Source organism: Anopheles stephensi, chromosome 2, assembly GCF_013141755.1.
Source record: "Anopheles stephensi strain Indian chromosome 2, UCI_ANSTEP_V1.0, whole genome shotgun sequence".
Classification (NCBI taxonomy): Eukaryota; Metazoa; Arthropoda; class Insecta; order Diptera; family Culicidae; genus Anopheles; species Anopheles stephensi.
Window position 1 is genome coordinate 20,237,501 of NC_050202.1, and position 22,469 is coordinate 20,259,969.

At 42.2% G+C, this 22,469-nt stretch overlaps 1 protein-coding gene across 11 annotated transcripts in view; it reads left to right on the forward strand.

The window, feature by feature from the left end:
* The first annotated feature begins 7,351 nt into the window (after positions 1 to 7,351).
* LOC118505787 (mucin-17) overlaps positions 7,352 to 22,469 on the forward strand; it is an 87,701-nt gene continuing 72,583 nt past the window's right edge. For 2 of the 11 annotated variants that reach the window (XM_036042096.1, XM_036042107.1), the window contains exons 1-2: positions 7,352 to 7,809; positions 8,362 to 8,657. The gene's annotated coding sequence lies outside the window, so the exon portion shown is untranslated. The other 9 variants (XM_036042097.1, XM_036042098.1, XM_036042099.1 and 6 more) reach the window with 9 other exon arrangements.

Genomic DNA, 22,469 nt, shown 5'->3' on the forward strand with positions numbered 1-22,469 from the left:
GTTCGACACGCGCTTCGAAACCTCACACATAGATGGCGCTAGTATGCTGTGGGATAAAATTCCCAATCGCCAAAAGCAGCATGCAAGCGAAGCTGAACAAAGCCTTAACGCTTCTCAACATGGCTACACGTTTAAGTTCACATTTTTATAAAACCTATTATTTTAATTTAATTTATTTAATTATTTTTCATGCTAATATTGTGCTCTCTATTCAAATATTTGAGTTTATCATATAAAACTGAGACAACTGTTTTTTTTACAAAAATACTATAATAATTGGAGGATCTGTGCGTTTTTGTAATTTTGCAAAAAAAATGTCTCGTTAATAATGTCCTCAAGCATTACCGTTAGAAATTAGGAGAATCTTCCCATAACAGGACTTTTTCCGTATTTTATTGCTCCTCAGCGCAGCAAGTGTTATACAAGTAACCATAAAAGTGAACAAATGTAATAAATCATCATAAAAAAGCACAGTTACACATTGGGCAAAAATGATAAGAAGTAACAAGTTCTTCACATAAGACCGTAAAACTAAAATTCCTCTCTTCAACTGATTGCTGCATCCTTTCAAACCCCTTTTGCGTTTTCAATCCGCTGGACAAACCGTTAGGACATACCGTTCTAGGCACACTTCCTCAATTTAAACCGTATTGCTGAGTTGCCGTTTTCACTTTTGTTGATTTTTCCCTCGGTCGGTCGAGACGAACGGATGTCCTTTGGACCTTCTGGCCATTACACTACCCTTATGCGTCGTTACCACCGAAAGGCGCGGTGCATAGGTTTTAGGTGAGACAGTGTTCGTTCGGTTTTGGGTAATTATTTTATTTGCGTTGAGGCCTCTCGTTCGTCCTTTTTCGTGTTGCGTCAAATCGGGAGGGCTCCGTTGATGGACCGTCTGGTGCTCTATTTTCCCGAGTTTGACGCACATTCGTCGCGAAAGAGTGAGTGTATTAGGTTGGGCTGGTAGTTATTAGCAAGGGGGTTTCCCCTTGGCTTGTGGTGTCCGCTTGTTTGCAGACAGGATAAAATTAATTGTCCCCGTTTTTTTGTTTTTGCTGTTCCGTTTGACCGGTGCGTTAACTAGCCAAGGGTGCTAATTTCTTACTCAAACGAATACATTTGTTTGGGTTATGGGTTGACAACAGAATGTTATGGCAAGTGTCCATTCAGAGAAGGTAACTAAAATGACTCTGTAGCATAGTTCTTGCTTCTTAATTTTGGTGGTGATTACGATAGAGGCTTGCCCAAAAATATTTGAGGTGAGTTTTTAGAATCAACGATCTCCTTACGGTCTTCAAGCTATTTGTCGCAACTGCAGTTAGGCACACTTCCTAAATGATTTACCCTTCAGCATCCAATTTTCCACCATTTATGTGGAAAAGTCACATCCATGAAGCTACTAGCCGAACGGCCCAGATGGGATTTGAACCCCGGTCCCCGGAACTCTGGAAGACCGGCACTGCTGTCAAACAAAGCTCATATATGGTCCTCAACTATATCCAACTGAATCACTCTCTACAGATCTCTCTCACATAGAGTCGGCTTTGGTATAAACAAGGCAGGACCGGGGTTCAAATCCCATCCGGACCATCCAACTATTTGGTATCATTTAGTCTAGAGGGCCAGGAATGGCAGAAATTACCTAAGAAGTCCTAAGGCAAGAAGAGAGAAGATAAAGTGAAAGAGAGGGAGAGAGAGTTAGGGAGAGGGAAAGAGAGAAGCCAGAAATAGCAGGCTTGACCTTAGAGGTCGTTAAGCCAAGAGGAAGAAGTCACTCAGAGTCACTCCTTGGTTCTTTTTGTCATAGCTGCTCCAAATCAGTTGATAACTCTTAAATATTTTGTCTATTAATAAAACACATAATACAAAAGTTTTTGGATAGATTTTTGTATCACAATGCCATCGAATTCAAATAGGAGTTAAATTTAAGTCTATTTTTAAATTCATACTTAAGAATAGGAAAGGTACAACACATTTCTAATAATTTCCCAGAGTCCCACGTTGGTAATGTCATGAAGAAGACACCAGACGACCTATTTTTTCACACCAACAGGTGATGGTTTGAGTAATAATTATGTCTCATTTCTTTTTTTCACCAGACCTTCAACAAGAATAATTTCAGTTCCTGTGACCTCACCCTACAGCTGTGTACCCACTTGCTCAATATTCATCTCTCGTCCCTTAAATATCACCCGGTTGTCCGAAAAAAAACCAAACAAAACTCACCACACACCACACAAAAGAGAAAGGATGCCGGCCGTAGTGAAGGGAAGGCCCAGCCCACACTTTCCATTTCCACCGGACCGAGAACGTGTTCTGCCATCACAAGTGCATCATCATTGTTGGGGACCGGAATTGTGTCGCTTTTGTTCGTCACGCAAACACCGCGTGCGTACGGCGGTGCGTGCATTCGGTGTCCAACCGGTGCATCGTGCATTTCCTTTTCTTCATCACCGGCTCACTTTCTCACAGCCGACTCCGGGCTTCCGATTTTGTTTGATTTCCCCCCCCCCCGCCCCCCTCTCCGTTCAATCCCTGAGATGGGGAGGAAGGCACAGACAGCTGACTTTCTTGAGCCTGCCATCATCCACCCGGCTCGACACACCAGATACTCTCCGATCTGTATAAGGTATAAGGTCGCCACCGCAAAAAGTCAGTCAGTCAGTCAGGAAGCCAGGCCAGTGGCCCTTTTCTTCCGATTGGCCCTTTTTTTTGCCCCTTTCAACGAGCGTGGTGGAAAACTGGTTTGGCGGTTTATTTTTCCAGCTCCCCACTCGGAAGAAAGTGAACGTGCGGCTGGCTGGCTTCGTCTACCCGGTGCCCGGTGGCCACAAAATGTGCCTCCAAGTCAAGGCTTTTCCTCTGCGCCGTTGTGGTTAAGCGTAGAGGCTAACAAGGTCATTATTGGCAGCTTGCGGGAAGGGTTTTTCCTCCTCGTTGCTGCTGCCTCGCTTTTCCAAGCCGACCATGTGTTCCGTGTAGGAAACGGGTTATTGTGAGCAGAGGGAGTGGTTTAGTAAGAGAGAAAAAAAGGTGGTAGACCTAAACCACAATTCAAAACCGGGTTGATCTTGAACTTGGATCAGTTTTTTGTTGTGTTGTACTTTGAATCTGCTTGCACATGAGGACGGTGAGCAGCCCGAGTGTCGTGTCGCCTTCACTTTCTTTTGACTGAGAACGTGTTCACTGGTGGCGGATGGAAAGCAGTGGCTTTTCGTGCTCTCGGGGTGCGGTCTCGTAAGCCTTTTTCTTGAAGAAATCATCACTTTTTTGTAGATTGAAATTGAATAATGTTTGCAATGACTAATCTGTTTATGACCAATGCTTATAGTAATGTCATCCATTAAATTTATTGTCAATCATAAGTGAACAAGTATCAACACGATCAGGCCGTCCTTCTTGATTTTTTTTGATTTGATAAAGCTAAACGAATAAAATAACAGTTAAAACTGGTTAATGGTGAAATATAAAAAAAACTATGCAAAATATAAAACCAACAGCAAGTAATTGAAAATAAAAATTTATTAAATCTTTTGTAAAGCTAAGAAAATTAAACATTATAGCAATTCTAATTAAAAAGTTTTTTATTTAATTATTTATTAATTTATTTATTTGTTGATTGATTGATTGATTTATTAATTTTTTTAATTGATTGATTTATTTATTTATTTATCTATCTTTTTATTTATTTATTTATTCATTTTTTCAATTATTTATTTATTTGCTTATGTATTTATTTATTTATTTATTTATTCATTTTTTTATTTCTTTATATTTTTATTTACTTATTTATTTCAATTAACTTACTTTTACTCTCACTTACTTACTTATCTTGTTTTTGGTATTGCAGTATTAAAGTATGTAAGGGTTATTTAATATTTTTTCTTGTTATGGCACATTTTGTGTTCTATTATTCGTATGAAATGGTTTCCAAGGGTCTGATTACTCTAAGGGCCTTCAAGAGATGTCTAGGGTCTACCAAGAGATTTAAACCATCCAAGGATCCTTTTCGACCAAGGAACCATACCGCTTTGTTCAGTTACTTACTTATCAGGCGATACAACCGCTTCACGGTCTTGGCTTACTGCAACAATCCTCGATACCGCTCACGGTTTAGCGCCGTCGTCTGCCAATCCGTGATCGGGCCCTTCTGGCGGACGCTTCAACGCCATCACTTCATCCCTGCTTATACCTAAAAGGCCTCCTCTGTTTGTGTGGACGGCCTTAAAGAACTTTACGGGCTGGGTCGTACGGTGCCATTCTCATAACATGACCAGCCCACCGGAGCCTGCGAGTGTGTGCACGATGGTGAGATCATTGTACAGCTCGTAGAGCTCGTTATTGTAGCGGCTCCTCTATTGTCCTTCTTCTCTATTACCCATTGATCTCTTTCAAGAGACCTCTAAATTCGAGAAAGTCATTCCACCAAGAGAATTTATCTTTCTAACGACCTGTATTACCTGTATGAAAGTTAAATACGCTGCTGCCAACAACATCCTTCAAGTACATGGTTTTCTTTTAAGTACGAGGTTCCTATATCCTTCCTGTTCAGAGTTCTCTGAACGCAGTTCAGAGCACTAGAATAGAAGCGTACCTGTTGTAGAGCTATCCCAAAAATCAAAGTCAGACAGAGGAACACTGAAACTCGACTTCGACTGGCTACCAAGACTGAGATGAACAACCAGGAATTGGAGGACAAAGCTCCAAGAACCAACCAATTTCAACCATGTGGGAGGAATAGGATTTTGCTTTTACTCCCAAATTCTGCCCGAGTTTACCAAGGCTAAAAACCCCTTCCATAGTTATTTATTGAAAAATGTCCCTGTTAAGGGAGCTGAGATATCTTGTGCGCATCGTAATGAAATCAAACATTTAAAACCAATTCTGCGCCTCGAGTTGGAGATTTTAACCACCCTTCTTCGAATACCCACCCTTGTAAATAGGCGTAAATTATAGTTAAAAGTGTCCGTTAGTCCTCGTAACACTTTAGGGATTAATCATCATCCCTTGACAGAAGGCTGGCACGCTGCTGGGCCAACGTAAAAAAGATCAACGCATTTAGTTCATGCCGTGAAGCAAAAATCATCAGTGGAGTGATGGGTGATATAATTTCCCATCGTTGGTGGTTAATGTTTCGTACGTTGTACCGCGGTGGCATTGACGCCACCTCGGTCACAGGCGAGACACGCAATTTCTATCGCAAGGCAGGGATCGTTGATTAATTAAATTATTGAAAACATTCCAAACCGGCAGCCGCGTGTCGGGCGGGTTGATTCAATCGTAATGAAGTACGTGTTTTGTGTGTGTGTAACCGTTCTTGGCCGCCCATTTTCTAATGCACAATTTCCGCATCGTTTAGCGTGCGAAGGGTTCGATTATAATATTTCTTTCCTTTTTGCATTCAGCATTAGAACATTCGGTTATTTGTTCTTCCAGCTTATCAACATCAAACGGTCGCCAATCTTACCGGTGTGCTGGCCTTAAAGTTTTTGCCACCGTTCCACGCAGGGCGCACCACTTGGTGGCAAATATTTTTCAATTAACCCAAAATGAGGTCAGATCATCTTCGGAGCGAGCGGCTCAAATGGTTGTTGGATTCGCCTAGCTGCTGCTTCGAGTACAATCGTACGAATTGAGCGTACGATCGGCAGGGGGTGTCAGTTCGGTGGAAGGCAGATATTGATCTGACGCTGATGCTGATTCTTGACCCACCGGAATGATCGTGAAGTGTTTGTTACCCAGTGCATGCTGGGTAGCATGTTGAGTAGTGCTGGGAGAACTTGAACTGATTATCTGCAGAAGGTTCTGCAGATACTTTATGTATAAATTGATTACAGATATATTGTTGTGCGTTTTACGGTTTACTGTAAAGCAAAGAGCTCTCATAAAATGAAGTGTTAGTAAACTCAAAACGAATTCCAGTGTAAATCATTCTTTTTTTAGTACATATAAAAAAGTCGTAGCAATACGGCCAGGCCGTTCTTTATGAATAAAAAAAAATAAAAAAATAAAAAAGTCGTAGTTAATTTTAGGGGCCGTCATTTTTGCTTAGTTCTATCGTTCATTTGATGATTAACCACATCGTGGCTTTGGATTGCTGAACGAGTCCTCGATAGCGCTTCTAGCATCAACACCATCACTCCATCTCACCTTTCCTTGGGCTACTTTGCATCCCTTGTCCATGTCGATTACTTTAAAAGTCTTTATGTTCTGGGTAGTTCGATGCCATTCTCATGACTTGTCCTACTCTTCGGAGCCTGGCGAGACTAATTGGCTGGAGCCGGATCCTCAAATCAATTATGTCTATTTGAATTGTTATCTGCAAAGAATCCTGATATTGACGAGGTTTTTAATCAAAAATTAAATTAACAATGTCACTTATTTCCTAGCTCTATCATATTTTAATATCCAACATTTTTTTAAATATCAATTGTCGTGTTACTGTCAACGAATCATTATTATAAAAAAAAAGTCTTTAAAGTCTCTATTTTTTACTTAAAATGAAGCTGCCTCCTTTCTGATGATCTCATGGTGCTAAAACCATTATTTTACCCTATAAGCGTATATCGAGCACCATCTGTACAATGCAAGCAGCGGCATTCTCTCTCGCAAGTTTCCTTCCCGCATGTTCCATTCTCTCGCATATGATGCCCTATTTCAACGGCAGCAATATGTACAATAAAGTTGAACGTTTTATTTTTCTTTATTTATCAGCTCTTTAACAATTGACTGGCTGTCGTTTTATGGTCTTTCTGTAAATAGATGGATACACAAAGAAAAAAAAACTTAAAGTAAGTTCTAGAAAGCTCCCAGATGATCGGAGATTTTTTTATTCATACAGGACGGTCTGGCTGTATAGCTATATTATATTATATTAAATTTATTTAAACATGTTTAACGCACCACCACCCGGGTCAAGGAGGTGTTGAGCAAAGCTGCGAGACGTTTTTATTTTACTTTTATCTCTTTTGCCCCAAACTATGAACTTCTATTTAAACAGGAAGATGCAATAGCCCTTTTGCTAGTTGGATAGAGATTGGGCAGTTTTATCTTTTCCTGCGTTGAACAAGTTTAATTTATCTGTGCTTATTGAACTGTTACAAACAAACCAAAGTATAACGAAAAATTTAAAATTTCTTACCTGATTTTTCTCCACATCAATGCCCTCTTTCATTCATTCTCTTCTTTTCATGCCCATCATTTCATTCTCTTCTTTTCCGGGACCTCTGTCACATTCAAAATCACCACCACAAAACCCCTTAGCGCAACGCGTGCACTGCCGTCCGTGTAACGGGTGCTTAACCGCATCCCGTCGCACGCCGAGAAAGCAGCTCGTCGGTGGTGGCTGCTGCGTTCGTTCGTTAAGTTGGATTTGAACTGTCGCGGCAAGTGTACCGTGTGTTGCGTTTTCTCTCTCTTGTCCCGGAATCGTGTGTGCGCGCGCGAGTTCGCCCAAGACACCGCGGTGTGAGGAGAACCCGAGAAGAAAGGAAGAAGCAACGATAGCAAACCCGAAACAATACACACAGTGCGTGCGTGTATGTTTTGTGTGTGGTGTGTGCGTATTGCTGTGTCTGCCTGCAAGGTGCATTAAGCGAAAAGTAGCCCGCAAAATAAGAGAAAAAAAACCCACAAAGTGCAACAGTTTTGTTTGGTGTGTGTTTGTGCATGCGTTCGTGTGTGTTTACTAAACCGGCCAGGCATATTGTTTCAAGGCGCCTGTGGAAGTTGCCCAGTGGTTTTGTCTTAAACGGTACAACCGGCAAAGAAAATTTTGGTCCGACTTTTCGTTCAACCATTTTGTTGCCGGTAGGGTGATTTTCTGTGTGTTTTTGTACATAAAATTGGAAGAAAAAAACCCGATTGGAACAGTTAATTGTGATCGTGTGTGATGAGCATTACATTACAAAGCAGAAGCAGCAAAAGTTAATTCACACTACTACGACGAGAAGACGCTGATCTGCTGCGAGAGTAGTCACCCATCATCATCATCATCATCGTAGACGGGCGCTTATCTATAAGAAAGGCAAAGGTTATAAACCAGCAAGCAAGCAAGAGAGATTTCTCTGGCTACTGCCGCACAAGACGCATTCTTCGCTGTCGTCGGTAGTAATCGCAGTAGTAGTAGTCGTGTAGTGTGACCGCAGCTTCTTTACCTCGTTTGCGGCTTTTCACTCTGTGTGTGCCCAAGGTGTCAAGTGTCAATAAAACCGAAGGGAGTTGCGTACGCCGAGCAAAAAACCGCATACGAGTCTTGCAAAACTTCGTTGGCGATAGTTTTTGAAACAAGTGTGGTGGAGTTTGGCGACACCAGTGTAACCATAGTGACCGGGATGAATTAATAAATGTATATGTTTCAAGTTAGCTTCCAATGTGTGTCCTGTGAAAACCCTGTGTAAGTTGCAGTGTCAAGAAATCCCTAGCAAAAGTGGCGTTTAATTCGCATAAAATATTACCCCAACATATATGAATGTGTGTGTGTTTTCTTGTACGTGAATTTGTGTGTTTGATGTGTGTGACCTACTTCAGGCGCTTTGCTACTAACTACGAAGGGATTAGTTTGATCTTGCTGTGACTGTTGTGTGTCTCGCCAGACCTGAGGAGTGATCAAACGTAATGTGTTTGAGCTGTTCAAAACGAGAGGTGTTGATTGGAAGGTAAATATTAGCCACACTGTTTCTTTCACTCAATTAATGAGGGGGTTTTTTGGGTACAAAAATATACAAAAAAAGGGAAAACTCCCGTTGATGAGTAATAAGGAGGGAAAAAAAGGTAACAAGACAAGCCTGTAAGACTTAGAAAGATCAGACGAGTGATGGCCGAGGCGATATCGTCGATGGTCCTCATACTTAAGACAGTAGTACAGGGTATAGAATCCCATCCAGACTTGTTCCCTGTTTCTCCCGGTATTAGAAATTGACTTCCCGACTAAATGATATCAATATAAGGTCTAGTAAGCGTTTTATATTTTTGGAGGTGACATTGAATTTATTTAAACCTAGAAGAGGAAGAAGTAGAAGAAGAAAGTATAAAAAATGTGAAAACCTTCATCAATATGCAGTTAAAGATTGGAAAAGAGGTAACAAAACAAAAAACAACCAACACAACAACACCACTGGCAGAAAACGTGAAACACGACCAGTGTGTGTGTGTAGAGTAAAATTAACTTACAAAACACAACAAGAAACTCACATCGCGTGCTCTCTCGAGAGAAAAGAAACAGAAAACTCGAAGCGTCAAACTCGGAAGCGAAACGAAAGAAATCGATGAAAAATATAAAACACACCCCGGAAAGATCGCGACAATAGTGTAGAGGAAACAAAAGAAGAAAAATTAAATAAGTCAATACAAAAAAAAAAAAAAGGGAAACATAAAAAAAACACGCACACACGATGAAACAGAAACAAAACCGAGACACGAGTTGTTGTCTCCAATTGCGGAACGCGCGAACCATCAATAATGCTGGCAAGAAATCGAAAGAAGGTGGTCAAAAAGTGGATGAATTATTTAAAACAAAACATAAGACGACGGGAAAAAAAAACACTAAAGCATGGAGAAATACAGGGCATATATGCATGGAACTCGTAGTGGAATGAATGGGAGCGCAGGCAAAATATTAAACTATCACAGGCAAAAAAAAAAAAAGGTAACCTAGAGGTTTTTTTTTAGGAAAGGTTCAGGGTGGACATTAATAAGGGAAAAGGTTGTTTTTGGGCTGAGGAAAGCCTAGGTGAGGTCTTTTCTTTCGGGCAGCCTCATCTGGCCTTTTGTTTTTTGTTTCGGACGATAAGTAAGACCCTGTCCTATCCCATGTTAAGAGGCTAATTTAATGCTTTTTTTTAACGGTGGTTTGAAAATCTTTTCATGAAAGTAATTTTCCATTCAGTTACTTATCGTTCCTCTTGGCATAAAACATGTTTAAAATCCTTGTTTAAAATAATGTGAGGTTCGATATTGTATGCACCCAGCTGCAGCTGTGCCCAAAAAACTGCAGCTGAAGATTGATTGGTGCTATGAACGGATTCGAGGTTTGCAATAACCACTTCACCGTTGAAGACGTCCAAAACTTGACCTATTTGTGGTCGAAAGTCAGCACCGACTACAGCTTCGATATGTGGACATGCTCAAGGATACTGGCTGCCTACAGGTCATACTACAGCCTGAGAAAACTTCTCCACATGGACTGTCCTAAAGCTCATGAAACCCTCTAAACTGCATTCGGAAGGAAAATGCTTAGAAGCATCGTTGGCCCCGTATGTGTGGAGCCGCTACAATGACGAACTTCTTGAGGTGTACGATGATATTAAAATAATGAAGCAAATTAGACTCATTCGGGCTAGTGATGACATGAGAATGGCACCGGACAACCAAGTCCGTGATGGCTTTTTAGACTGTGGAGGGAGGAGAGGCGTAGCAGGGTCAAGGTCTCATATCCTACCAAGGCTGGGATGTTAGATATCTAGACCACGGCGCTTGAGAGCGGTGTCGAGGAATTCTTCAGAAACAAAGATCTTCAAGCGCTTGTAAATGGAAGTGTAGAAAAATTGTGATCACCCAACAGTGTTGTGGGACGCTTCAAATGCGATATAGTATTTGCCTGGATCCAGGGGTGAATTGCTCAACATCCCATAGTGAGATAGTGAAGATAGTGAGTGCGTCATCGCATGCCCATACTGCCAACTGGTCAAGTCCTTATCAGAGTCGCTACTGATCTTCAGAAACCCATAATGAGGTTTGACTTTAGACACGTGTTCGCCTTTAAAGTAGATCCTTTCTGGTGCTTATTTTTCTCTAGCAGTCGAGTCCTGCCAGCCATCCTCTTGAAAAAAAAATCCATTCCGAAAATATTTTTTCATAAAGGCTTTCAAGAAACCTTTTCATTCCCTGCAGGCAAAGATTAAAAGAAACCATCTTTAAGAACGATCTATCTTCTTATCAGCACCAACCGCATTTTCGCTACGCCCGATGGATTCATTTGTTTACCGCTCGTTTCCATTGAAATGTTTATGCTGGGTTGGGCGCTTTTTCTTCTTCTTCTGCCGTTATGTCGGCACTTACTTTCAAAAAAACAGAATGCAAAAAAGAAGGATGTAAAATGTTGCGGTTTTGTGTTGTTGTGAGCAAATAGCAGTTGAAGGAATGCGCTGCTAAGAGGATAATAAGCTTAAACATCTCGGAATGGGTCATCCCCTGACGCGGGTGTTCCTTTTATGTTGGGATGATGCTGTGCATAAACACACAGGGATGGAGTGTTTTTGAATTTGCAAACAAATGTTTCTATGAAGTGTCGGCGTGGGATTTGGAAGCACTTGGAGGGATGTTTTGACGGGGATTCTTTAGGATATTGAAAGGATAAAAAAGGAAGGATATAGATTCTTGGGGCAGAATTTTTGTTTTAGTTTTGCCTATTTACTTTTTACTTTATACAAAACAACATGGCGAAACTGTATCTCGTTGTACAATATCTATTGTCTGTTTTATTTTCTTATCTTAAAAATGTTCTAGTGTTTTGTTACTTTATTGCTAAAATAAAATGTTGTTGTTGCCCTTTTTTTTAACAAATTTTCTTTTCTTCTTTGTTTTTATTTTCGCTAGTTTAACGTTTTTATGTTATTTTTGTGTTTCCATGTTTCTTTATTTTTCTCTTCTCAGTCTTCTATTTCTGATTTTCCTTCTTTTTTATTTACTTTTTCTCAAGTTTTATATTGCATTGCATTGCTGTTGTGATTATTGCTAGAATTTTCTATGTTTTTACATTGAACATTATGATAGTAGGAATTAATGTGCCAGGTTATAGGTCTGCATTTTGTTTTCGCGCTAAGATAAATATTAAATAAACCGATTAATAAAAACTAACCGCATGAATTGCTACCACAAACAACAAAACAAACACACCCCAGTTAGACCTCCCTCATTGGCGCCAATTTGCGTCTCGGTACCCGTGTACCGCTCGCGTGGTCGTCACCATTTGGCAGAGGTTAAATTTTATGATCTGCGAAGAATGTTTCAACCCTCCAGAGGTTCCATGCTCTTCGGGTGTTTTGGTGGATACTGGCCCCTACCAGAATGCTGTAAACAGAGCAAAACCATGAGCTACCCCTGGTGGTCGTGTGAAAGTGATAAAATGTCCATTTCGGAACCAGACGGACCTCAAAGTTCGATGGCGGATGGGAAAAGGAACTCGGGCTGAGTTTAATATGTACAGCCAACCTCATGACAAAAACCACGATAGGCTGGATGAGTCTGGGGGAAAAAATCTGTTCACACACACTCTCACTCTCTCTCCCTATTTAAAACCCTGTGAGGTCATGTAGTAACAGTTTGATTTACCAGTCGTGGGAGATGTGTACGATTAATTACTTGTACATCAACGCACGTACGTCAAAACATCACAAGTAATAAAATTTGCACTGCGAGAAAAGGCGGAAGGAAATTTTCGGAAAACGGACGCCCCCAGTTTGTTTTGCAATATTTAATTCACGAGACGTAGTAGTTAGCGCCTTTTGCGCATCGGACGTCATATTGTGCTGAGATTTGGGACGATAGAAAAATGTAAACTTGCCTGGAGTAAACAAGATGGTGGTATTTAGTTTCAAAAGTTGTTTGTTTGTTCTGCTATGTTTCTTCAATTTTTACTTTATTACTAGAATGTTTTTGACATATTTTCATCAATATTTCTAGTTTGGTTTCTACTTCTACCCACTTGTCATCAATAACTGTATGCTCATTCCCTTCAATTTATTGTCTGTGGCAATGTTTTAAATCATGCGTGTTTATTTGTGATTTATACTTGTTTCATTTGTTTTTTTTATTTTCTTGAAGTTTACCAATTTTTTAACTGGTTTGAGTGAATTTACTCATTTTTTTTTTCTTTTTAATGCAATATAAAGTCACCCACTTCATTTCATACTCTCTTTTCATTCGCTTTTTCCCACTTTCATACTCAAAGGTCACCCCCTAGCATTGAGAAGAATTAAATTGCCGGCCTCGGTTCCTTGGTTTTGTGGTGCAGTAGAATAACAATTTCCCATTAGCACGCCACCGGCTCGCAAAACGCATGAACAACCGGAGGAAAATGATAGAAAAACACATCAAAGTCTCACGTACGTACGTCGCCCTACGGCGGGGACTCGGCTTATGCCCAAGAAGGCGAAACACACTCCCCTAGTCCAACCGCACTGCCAAGTTCACAACACTATGCACTTGACCGTGGGGTCCGTTTCCTCGGTCTGGTGGTCGTCGTGGATGCCGCAGTATGTTTTCCCTCCCATTTTCACTTCCTGCCCAGCATTAAAGCGACCGGGCTCTGTCCGAGTCCACCAAAGGTAGTCAATCACTGACCGTCCCGCTCGTGTCCATAGTCCCTATCGTCCGCCATGCGTTTGATGAACGACCACCACGATTATGAGGTCAGTCGAGCCCTCGAGGGCGGTGTGGCATACAAACAAACGAAACGCATAAAAAAAAAACTGGACCCAAAGTCGATTCCGCGAGAAGGCAGGCCACCACCTGTCGTGTGTGGTTCGGTCTGTCGGTCGGAGAAATAGGGTCCCGCGGTTGAACATCGATTAAATCTCGCACGAAAGCGAGAATTTTACGTGTTTGAAAGTGAAAGAAGCCGTCCCTGGAGAGGCCCTCCTAGGTGGGGCGGGATATCTCGAACTGGGGGGGGGGGGGGGGGGGGGAGGACAAACCGAAACCGGACGCTTTCTCTCAACGTCCCTAGACTCGGACCGTCCAGGAAGGGAAAGTGAACCTCCTGCTCTGTGCCAGCTGTGTGTGTGTGTGTGTGTGTGTGTGTGTGTGTGTGTGGCAGAAGGAACCAGAAGAAAGATGTCCGCATGTTGCGGTTCGTTATTGTTTTTATTTCACTCGCCGCAAATCACGTGCAAACGTCGGTGTGATCATTTGGCCACTTCCTGACTGAGAAGAAAAATTGAAAATTCCACACAAGAAGGGTGAAACTAAGAGACTAATTTTATCGCGTAGCGGCCGATAGCAGGAACTCTGAGGAATTGGAAAATTTCAATCAGTTTGTGTTTTGAGGTGGTATCCGGCAGTTAAAAACTGCTCCAAAGTCACGCATTTCAATTCGCATCAATTTATCGCACTAATCGCTTGAGCTCGTCACGTTTTATTTGCCAAGCGGAAATGTATCGCTCGGGAGTGATTGTATTGACATCGGTTTTAGGTCAGTTTGAGCTTATGATTGGCTTGATAGAGAAAGGATGATGTTATTTCAGTTTGTTGTTTATTTATCTCAACAATTTCAATCAATGTTTTGGTCGACGATGTCCAATAATTGGCTGTTTTGTCTACAAGATTTGTACATCCCTAATCGGTACTAATGGTGTTCTCATACAAACATAAGTGTCTTAAACTGTCAATGTAACAAATCGAATAATTTTTAGTTATACCCTTGGCCATTTTAGTGGAAAAATTGTATAAAGGAAGTAAAATAGAGAAAGATAAGATAAAAAATGTGGCAATCCAATTAGATAATCGGGACTCAAAAGATAATGATGGATTCGAATTCGATTCGGATTCGGTATGGATCTGAATTCGATTTATATTCGATAACTATAATATCTGATTCCAATTTGAATCCGATTGGGATTCGATTGGGATTTCATAGCGATTTTATAAGGATTCCAATGGGATTCTATTGGGATCTGAAAGGGTTCCGATTCAGATTTGATTGGGATTCGATTGGGATTCGGTTAGGATCATTTGAGTTTTGATCGGGATCTGATAGGGATTGTTTAAGGGATTTGATAGAGATTTGAGATGGATTCGGGATCGGATTCTGACCAAGGTTCGGTTCTCTAATATGGCAGGGATTCGAGGATTCGAATCCTGACTAGGATTCATTTTACCTTCACTTTTTCATATCATTTATACAACATATCTCGATTAATTCATATGTATTCTTAACTAAACTAGTCAAACGAGACTCCATCTCTACACTGGATACTAGACACTTAAGGATTCGTACTGCTGCTTAGCAAGTTGAGGTGTATTTATAGATTAAATTTTCTGTGGTGGTATAGCTTTTAATGCAGGCATGAACAAAAACTTAACTTTGAAGTGCATTCAGAATCAATTTTCATGTTACAGTTGTTCAATTCACGAGAGTTCCTATTTTAGGATGCTCCAATAATTCTTGTCATTATTCCATCCCTTCTTGCTATCACTGGTTGAAGTACACTTAAATTACAACCCCCATCCCATGGGCATGGCGCTCGGTGCATTATTCAACGCAACCCGACCGTTAAACACTAATGTACAATTTTTCATAATTTGAAATTCATTTGCATATTTAATTTTTAACCCATGAAAGGCTCATTAACGTTTACCGGGGGAGACCGTTTGCCCATGGTCCGGAGCACTTCGATACATTTCAGCGCGTTAATCCTTTTCTTCATTCCACCGGATAATGTCCATTAATTGCAACGAATTGTGGATTGCGCGGTACCGTTCGGTGTGTATAACTTCCATCCGTCGCCATCATCATCCGTCTCGACACTGAACAAATCTGCTGCCCTTTCCTTCCTGCACGCATTTGGCGCATCTCGAACATCCAGAGAATTATTTTGCATAACAATCCATCCACAATTCATCCTGCCCGGGTTGTATCACTTTCTAAACAATGTGCTTCTGGTGAGCGATACCCGGGACCCAGCACCAGCAGCACCCTGGTGGAACCGGCAATAATGGACCACGATCATCATTATGCGTCGGGAAAATTGGAGCTTTAACCTATTTACACACAATCGAAAATTGATTCGATTCCAACCGCAGTCGGGTTGGTGGCAGGCCATCATGCGTCAGCACGGCAGCATATCACCATGACGTTATCATTTATGATGGAATGCATCCGTAAGCCTTGAAATGTGAAGACCCGGATTCGATCATCCCGGGGTAATTATAGGCTGCCGGTCGCTACTTCTTCGGGATATGCACGGGGATGTTCCTTTGGGTTCAACATTCCCCTTGGAGCGCCGTTTTTTTTCCTGCTCTCTTGCCTCTCAACTCCAACGAAGTTACAGAGCTTTCCTTGAACCGGATCGGTTCAAGCGCTGACTCATTTGTTATGAAACTTCGCACCACCTTACATTCGTGCACTTCTACTCTCACTGAGCGATCCGGTGCGATCTCGTGAAGAATTTCCGGCATAACCGGATTATCGCAGGTGGAGGGAGATGGGGAACACAGGGTACTGATCGAATGGCTAATGTCACGAAATGGTTAGCGAACGGGTCATGATCGTGGTATTTGGAGTGTGGCAAATTAGAGACGCCAGGCAGGGGGGGAGATTCGTTTGAGGTCATCCGATTTCAAGGCAAAGGGAGTTATCTTGTGCTGCAAAGTCCTTGGAAAGAGTTTAAGCGAGATAACTAACGAGCCACTAGTTGGATCTTGTGGGGCAGAGATGATTGCTAATAAATTTATAGCAAAATGATAGATTATTATATCGTGTACCCCTTACCCTACTCGTAATCGCACGTCCCCGTTTCGCGTTGATTGATCGCACCGGAGCGAGGTGAAAACTGGTGAAATCAATTCAGTTTGATTTGCGCTCTTGTTAGTCAGCCTTGATATTGATCGGTGGGCTGAAAGGAAGTAACAGATAAAGGAGAAAAAATGGCAAACTGGAAATTATAGTATAGCTTAGCCAGTTCAGGGTCATGGTTAGCTTTCTTAATGTTAATAATTTACAGATCTCGTCTATTTAGGCGAGAGCTCCACCAACTCACCCTGTCCGGGTGAACCTCAAGGAGTGTAGCTTAAGCGCTTAACTTAAGCTTTTTTTGCAATAAGAGTTGTCAACAGATAAGGAATAACTCTCCTGATTTTAGCTGATGACGATAACACCTCAACACCTCGATGCGATAATTTCTCGCAAGAGTCGTTTCGATCGTCCTCCATAAAGAAACCATTGTGAGTTTGATATAAAGACCACTTAGCGCGTGTTTGTTTTAGAAGCTGCTTGATGAATATTCCAACCACTGTTCCACATCAAAAACAGTGGACAATTACTGTCTTTGTTTTGTGAGGCATGGAGGTGTTTTATGTCTCTTAGAACATATGGAGGGACTTCTAAAGTGGGAGTTGTTTTAAAATGACTATTGGTTGTAGCTAGCTACTGGTTGGACCAAGAACAAGCTAGAAAGAGGTTCAAACCATACAAACATTTAATGTTTTGGTCGACAGTTTATGGATGGATTGATGACTCAGATCGGTAATGAACGATGCGCGTGTCTCTATCAAGTGCCAGTGCAATTATACCCTTCCAGGTAGCATGTATGCGGTCCCGTCCCTGTCCCACGTCCTCTTCCCGACACATCCGACAACAACATGTGTAAAACTGATAATTACAAATGAAGTTTAACCCTTAGGGATCTTTCTTGCGAAGTGTTGAATGCATCTGTGGTTAACCGCTGTTGTACCCAACTAGACAACAAATAGGGATGGATGAGTTTTGCAAAGCGTCCTGGTCAGCCATTTTGGATCATTAATAACATCATGGCGATGCAGCTGAAGCTAATTAGATGTTGGGAGACACCTGATATTCAAATAAAGAAACGTTTGATAGAAATCATTATCGATAGAGCGAAAACGCCGTAATGGAGGAGTCGGAGCGATTCGTCTAATGAGAACTAGTTAATCTCTCGGTCTGCGTTATCAAATGGCACAACCGTTTTTCTGCAGCGAATACCCCGTAGGTCATTAAAGAATCGTGCATCAAAAAAGCCTCTGATGTGACATTTTGAGGCATCTCGGACGGATCTCCGGAGGTTTTTGACATTAAACCAGGTAATCTTCCCCGGGTGGCACGGACAGAGACACATGTCCGAAAAATTACCTGCAGCCTGGCAATACTTTTAATTCTCCCGCAATAGCTTGCCGACAAATGGCGACTTTTCGGCGCATTTGCATAAAGACCCGAGGAAGACAATCATCATAAAATTGTCTTCCGTACGGAATAAAAGACACACTATTGGGCGTTCAAATTTGAGGAACATTATCGCCGCTGTGCAGAATCTTTACAGTTTGTTTGACGTGCGTATCGCACACCGTTGTGTCGTTTCGCCTTAGCGAAGGGAGAGGGAGCCGTTGGAAGGGATGCATGCATAATTGGTGACTTTAAGCCGCCCTAGCTCTAAATACCAAAGCTGCTTTTTTTCATTCCTCGTGCTTCCATCCGATTTGCTCATCTTCCAAGCGATCCAAGATCCCACAGTGGCGCACGAGCTTTACGAAAGGCTTTAGAGCGAGCACAATTACGGAATCTAATTAGTCACATTTAATGCTTGGGCCGGTTCTTCAATCTTCCCCACCCCGAAACAAAACCACTACGATCATCTCCGTGTGGCCGTTTTTTGGGCTTGGGTGCCCAGCGATGCAGCAGGTTGATGTCGTAACCCGTCCAACCCAGCCCCGAATGTTTAGAATAGTTTAGCTGCGTGATTTATAACCATGTATTTCGTTTCTGTTGTGTCAGTAAGTCTATCAAGAACCCGGACTGAAGCTGCTGAATGGGATGGGAGGCTTACACGGTGGTGTCCACAATGAGCTCGGGAGCGGCACGGGAACTCTCCGATCACTTCCTAGATGTTCTAAAACGGTTAATTTTGCCTGTGGTTTCATTTAGACTAGAAGAAGTCAGAAGCCGGTGTGGTTTTCCGAAGACCTTGGGCTGAAATTGAAGACATCTCAAGGTTGGTGCGCGCCGTCGAATGGGTAGCAAATGGAAGGCGGAAGTCTTACCGTTGCTCTTTTGCTGCCTCATCTGCATCACCTGGAAGCTATAATTGTTGGAGCGGTGATATGAATTTAAAATCTAAAAGAAGTAACCATTAATCTCAGAACTCAGGCCAGAACATCAGATGCTGGCTGGCAACGAATAAAAGGGCGTCGGGCTGCTACTTTCATCAATCTTGCGGAACCTATCTAGGGTCAGATTCTTTCCCTGGACTTCACATCAAATCCCAATCACAGTGGTGCATTGTCTTATGCTACTCGCCGGGTCATCAAGCGTTTGCCATGTTGTAAGAACGCTACCTTGGCACAAATTGCGCCACGTCTCTAGCTCTATCGAAAGTGTAGATCATTATCCATCGAAGATACAGAATCGGTTGAGGTTTAAAGGCGGGTGTGAAAGATTCAGTGATGATGTATAGACATTCGCTTTCCCTGCAATAGGACACACCAACACCAATGGGAAAAGGCAAAGAAAATGAAAATTGAAATTTTATTAATTCCATTTTCTGGTCCGCCGTGTCCCGCACAAACATGGAGGACTGTATGGAAAGGAAAGTAAGAGGCGAAGGAAGGGTCTCTGCCTCCTGGAACGGGGAGATGTAATGAATCCTTTTCGCTTCGGTGTTTCTTTGGTAGCGTCGAAGGTTGATTGAAACTAAACGAAGTTTCGTTTAATTAGTGGCTTGGCGAGAGGCTTCGGAGCTCGGAACTGGAGGATTAAATCAGCTAAATGGCGGCCTTTTTCCATTCGCCGTCAGTCTGGTATTAAAAATATAATTGCGAGAAGAAATTGAATAGCCCAAAATGAAGAGAGTGAAATTAGCATTCAAAATATGTTTGAAGACTGCGATGCTTATTTTAATAATTTCTACAAAACCTTGACGTTGAACGATTTCGTTAATATCTTTATTTAGCTCCGAATGCCTTGTCTTCTATAGCCATTTAAAGTTCCCAAAAATCAAAACTCATAATTTTTGCATTTCAAAGCAACCGAACACCCTGAATATGCATTTCGCCGATTGGATTTACATCGCAACTCCATAACGCTACCATTCCTTGAGGCGAAATCCCTTTCGGTGGCCTCGGATCAACCCTGGCAAGAAGTGCGTCACACACACACACACCTCCTTCTGCGTGGCTTAATTTTACGTGCGCCCCGGGTTTTGGACAGCCTGTGGGGGTACACAGCTGCAAACTTGACCGTATTTCTCTGCTTGACCAGACCAACCCCAAAACCGTCTTCCCTGCGTGTGGACCTGCGTTGTGTGCGCCCGCGGAACAGTTAAAGTCATCATTATGCGCGCAGTTTTCACTTTCAATTCTCACTTTCAGCAGAAACCGGTTTGTGTGGCAAATGTGGTCCAAACGTATAGGATGAGTGTGTGTGGTTGACGAGCTCCCTTCCCGTATCATCGGGAAGAGTCTGGTTTGATATGTAGATAGTGAGAGTGTGAAATAAAACTACATCGAACCACCACCAATAGTGCTGTGTATCGATTGGAAGCATAAAGACGTTTAGATTTTATGACACGCCGAGATGGGAAATTTTCCCATCATACCAATAATTTATGACCCGATTAGTTCAACGATGGGAGAAACCTTGGGATATTGGAATATGTCTTGGCCTGGTGTGTATCTCCGATACATAGCAGTTTATCGGTCTTTTGGGGGTCAGTTTTGGGATGGTTATTGCTGGGGGTTAGTATGCAAATTTAACTGCACGTGTCTAATCGCTACCGGGCACCTAGAGGGCGAAGACTGCAAGCTGCTCGGACTTCTCATCTTCAAATCTCCGTTCAAACGGTTGTGTCTGCTTTCCAAAGTCCAGACCTATACCGGACTTACACATTACACTCCCACCCAACGTCGGCCATAAAGCGGGTCGGTCGGTTGTGTTTCATAACCGCACATCACACACAAAAGGCATAAAACGTCCCTCCCGCCTCCCCCACCGAACAAGGAATGACGCGACAACTTCCAGCCGGAGACATGCAAGTTTTGCACACGCACGCAACCGTTTGCGTACCGGAACTCGTTCGTGTTTTTCGTGTGCGTACCGCCGGAGACCCCTTGGCTGCGGGTGGGTTGTTGGTCGAGTGCTAAGTGCACCTTATCCCACCGCGACCCAATATTGTGTCGCCGAGCCAAAACTTCCCGGAGGCAATGTCTCTACCCAGAAAGCTTCGTACGGCGCACAGCTTCACGATGGCCAATATCGGTTCGGGGTACGGTAATTGCATCAATTGTGCTGTGGGGCTTCCACAAATGCATATGCAGGCGATGCATAATCATAGCATGTGCTGATGTCGTCGTCGTGGACCTGCGACCGGTTAGAAGGAAATGAGGAAATGAGTTTCTGGATGAATGGGAAAATTACAGGTCTCTCTAGGGGTGGGCATCATATGGGCCAGACACTCTTAAAAGTGAGAGTGTACCGGCTTGCGTGGAACTCGCAAGCAAGGGAAGCAGTTTGATAATAGTTTTGTGATTGTGTTGATAATTGTTTGTCATGGAGCGATGAGCATCGAGATGATGGGCTGTTTCTACAGTGGTGGAAATGATTTTGGAATGCATAGTCCAGTTGTTTTCAACTGAAGAGTGAGCTGCACTCAAACAATTCATTGGCAAGTAAAAGAGGCAAAATAGTTTAAAATCACCTTTAGTTGTTTAATTGGCCTTCAAGAATAATAGATAACAACAGTGATATTGGAAGTGTTTAATTCGATATTCTAAGACCAAGATTTGCTATTCGAAGATAAAATAATCTGCGATAAATGTATGTAATTGATATTGGCGAATTAGTCGATTCAGTTTAGTAACATCAAATAGCGCAATCGGTAACGTATGATCCTTATCAAATACGGACGTCTCAGTTGTCCGATTCGAATCTCAATCCGGATCCCCCTCTTTCCGTACTTGAAGAAATCTATTGACTTTTACTAGCAGTTAGTGGCGAGTAGTTTTGAAGTCACACTTGGTGGATTTGATTATAGAGCACGGCAGAGCCAAAGAATAGAATAATAAGAAGCAATATCGTTAAGACTTCTATAGTAATACTAAGTAATAATAGGCAATAATGGGGAAGAACTTTAGGGGGACATCACAGCACAGATGAGATTAATTTCTGAACAATCCCTTTCATATGATCGCCCAGGCTCTCTGAGTTGCTCCTCTTATCAAAATCCTTTTCCTTCTTCAGCAAACTTTCACCAATTCAACTAACCGCTAACTAGCGGAAATGGTACCACGCTGGAAATGGTACCAGAAAAAGAAGGAAATAATCCTTTTTATGTTTTTATAGCCAGTCCATTTCCTGAAGTTTTGCCATAATTCAGAAACGAAAAAAACAAACCCTTCTGCAGCTATAAATTTGCAATATATTCACGATGCCCCCCCATTAAGACGATGGAGAAAAGCGAACGTAAAATGTGACCCGCTGTTAGTTTGCTCGCATCGTTTCACACCATCCACACGATGGACGACCCGGTTTCGGTCGCGTTTCGCGGAAGGTCATAAAGTAACTTGTGCTGGCCCTTGCGGTGCGGCAAGCCGTCGATAATAATTATAAATCAAACTTCAAACCATGCGGGGGGAATTTTTTTTTCTATAAACAATTCGCTACTTTCCACCGTCGCAAGGGATATGGGAAAGTAAGGCGCGGAATACACTAGCGCACGTACTTGTGGTGCTGGTTAAGGAGAAAG